Genomic DNA, 3,096 nt, shown 5'->3' with positions numbered 1-3,096 from the left:
CCTCGTTTCCCCCTCCCCCTTCCTCCTTTCCCCCTCCCCCTCCCCCTCCCTCCCTTCCCTGCCCTCTCCCCCCTCCTCCTTCCCTCCCCCTCCTCCCTCCCCCTACCATCTCTCCTGGGTGAGGGGTGGAAGAGAAGAGACTTCCGGAATCTTCCGCTTCATCCAAGCAGCTTGGGGGCAGCATCAACAGCTGCGACTTGGCAGCCCCAGCAGGTGCCTCAGGGCAGCCTTTCTAATGGGAATCCTGGAATCATGTCTTTCCTTAATGTGTCCTAAAGGCTGGAGGACACAAAGTGAAACAATGCTCCATGCTCAGTCCTGTGATTTTGTGTATTTATTGGACTTACTTTGAAATTAAACTAAATTAGACACACGGTAGAGCATTTAAAAAAAAGAAAAAACAGGCTATGGTGTTTGAAAAACAAACAAAACCATTTGGTTTGTTGGTTTGTTCTTAGACCTTCACAGTAGATTCTAGGTCACATGTTTCAGTTTATCGGCGAATGACATCCTCTCCGGAAGCCATGTCAACCTCTTGTTTGATGATGTCAGCCGCAGCAGAAAGAAGCACTCCGTAGGCCCCGTGCTCAGCACCTTGGCGTGAGCTCCTGCCGTCTTTTGTTCATGCTCATCACAGCTCTGTGCAGTGGGTGTCCTCCTGATCCACGTGGGAGGATGGAGGATGGAGGTGGAAGGGTGAGTGATGGCAGGATCACACGAGGGGTCTCCCCCGAGATAGGGAGGGGAGCCGGCCCAGGACCTCAGTGCCCATCGAATCCTTCCTCCTCCTCCTCTTCCTCTCTGTGACTGTTTGACTCAGGCTGCAGGGACAGACGTATGTGCAGAGTGTGTGTGCACCCCTGGGGGGTGTGTGCTCATATTGGCACAGACTCGTGAGCGCATACAGAGCATGTGTGCACACTTCAGGGGTGTGTGCTGGTGTTGGCATGGACAGACGTGAGCGTGTACAGAGCATGTGTGCACCCCTGGGGGTGTGTGCTCATATTGGCAGACTCGTGAGCACATACAGAGTGTGTGTGCACCCCGGGGGTGGTGTGTGCTCATATTGGCAGACTCGTGAGCACATACAGAGTGTGTGTGCACCCCGGGGGTGGTGTGTGCTCATATTGGCACGGACTCGTGAGCACATACAGAGCATGTGTGCACACTTCAGGGGTGTGTGCTGGTGTTGGCATGGACAGACGTGAGCGTGTACAGAGCATGTGTGCACCCCTGGGGGTGTGTGCTGGTGTTGGCACAGATAGACGTGAGTGCATACAGAGCATGTGTGTACCCCTGGGGGGGGGTGTGGTCATATTGGCACAGACTCGTGAGCATGTACAGAGCATGTGTGCACACCTTGGGGGTGTGTGTGGGTGTTGGCAGGGACAGATGTGTACAGAGCGTGTGTGCACACCTGGGGGTGTGTGCTCATATTGGCACAGATGAGCATGTACAGAAGGTGTGTGCACACCTGGGGGTGTGTGCCTATGTTGTTTTGTAAGTGGTGAATACGTGGCCCATTGCGTCGGGCGGCCCTGTGCCTGTGCTGAGTCCGTCAGTGGCCCTTGGGTCGGGGTCTCCGTCTCCGAAGACTGCACTCGAGTGTCTTGAGGTTTCAGATTCTTCCTCTCCAGGTACTTGGGCCTCCTCAGGACCAAACGTCAGAACCAGCCAACTGCAAACTACAAGAACGTTCAAATGCATCTTCAGTGGGAAAAACAGAAACAACTGGAATAATCTTCCCACATGACCCCGTGGTTAAGCCGTTAGATACTCCAGGCGACAGATTTAGTTACTATAAAATTCACACCAATTAAAATGGTTTTGAGAGTTGCAAAGCTTTACCACTAAACGTTGAAATAATTGAAGCGTTCTGCTCCACTTGCTTACAAACCAGGGTTGGGGATAACTTTCAGTCCATAGTAGCAACCTTCTAAATCCAGCTTAGATGCGAGGCTCCCACTGACACAGGAAGAGACAGTGGCCCTTGTTTATTCTCCCGTGTTCAGATACTTTGTCATTTTTTTGTATCCTGATCATCACTTCTGCTTTTCCAATTCAAACTAAAGGTAGTTTAGTTCTGTTTTGGAGAAGCTGTGGTTAGTGGTTTCTTTTCATGGTTTGCTTAATTTCTTGTCTGGTGCTTAAATTTACCCAACTGGACTTTTCTTTAGTATGACAGTGCCATAGCCCAGGGCTTCTCCCTCCGTATCTGCCCCTCAGGAGGCCCCCTAGGAATAGGCGCTGGAGATCCAGCCCCTCTCCGTGTGCCGTTTTCTTTGAGTCCAATGTAGGTTTGGCTCAGAGAAGAAAACAGGCCTGTGGTTTAGGTGCCTCTGACTGCTTGCTTGTGAAACGTTTAATGATAAGGCGCCTTCCAAACTAATTTTACACGTTGATAGTTGTAGCTTGAAGTATCACTGCAGTTGTAAGAACAAGAAACACTCCCATAAAGTAGATAGGCAGAAAAAAGCCATAAAAATTTAGTAAAGCACAAATAAAATGGCCTTGTAAGACTATACAAGGGGAAATGCTCTCCGTCCAGCCAGATCCGCTGTGGCGTCCTCCGTAAATACATTCAGCCACATGTGACCCTGATCGCAATCACTACTGTGAATTGTGATCCAGAATGTTCTTGGGGGCCGACACCTGGGCTGTGCCAGCAGCTGCATCTGATTGGGTGTCTTGCCGGTGATGTGCTTAGTGCAGCCAGCTGGGCTGAAGGGGTGGCCACCCGTGCACTTGCCACGTGCAGCTGTTATTCTAGTGATGGAGCCGTGAGTGGCGTAGCTTGTCCACCTGGTCTACTTAAAGTACAGGGAACCCATCGACGGGCGGGTGCCTCCCAACACGGGAGCTGCCATTTTTATCCAGGACTCTCTGGCGCTGCAGAGCCCAGCCTGCCGGTCCCTGGGCCCACGGGGAGGCACCAGAGGGCTCTGCTGGGCCATGGAGGTCCCCGAGCAGGTGGTCACTCATTGCTTGTGGAGTGGTCCATGGCCCATGAGTTTATTCCTGGGGTCTGTGTGGGTGAGAGTAACCAGGTTCACAGCTGGACACTTACCCTTGCACAGGTGACACTAGTTAAAGTGG

The 3,096-nt window shown here is 52.0% G+C and overlaps 1 protein-coding gene across 4 annotated transcripts in view; it reads left to right on the top strand.

Annotated features, from left to right (window-relative positions):
• Positions 1 to 3,096, top strand: part of DIP2C (disco interacting protein 2 homolog C) — a 419,803-nt gene that overhangs the window by 64,513 nt on the left and 352,194 nt on the right. The window lies entirely within an intron of this gene.

This window comes from Gorilla gorilla, chromosome 8, assembly GCF_029281585.2.
Source record: "Gorilla gorilla gorilla isolate KB3781 chromosome 8, NHGRI_mGorGor1-v2.1_pri, whole genome shotgun sequence".
NCBI lineage: Eukaryota > Metazoa > Chordata > Mammalia > Primates > Hominidae > Gorilla > Gorilla gorilla.
The sequence above is the reverse complement of the archived record's forward strand: the minus strand, read 5'-3'. Positions and strand labels throughout refer to the sequence as shown.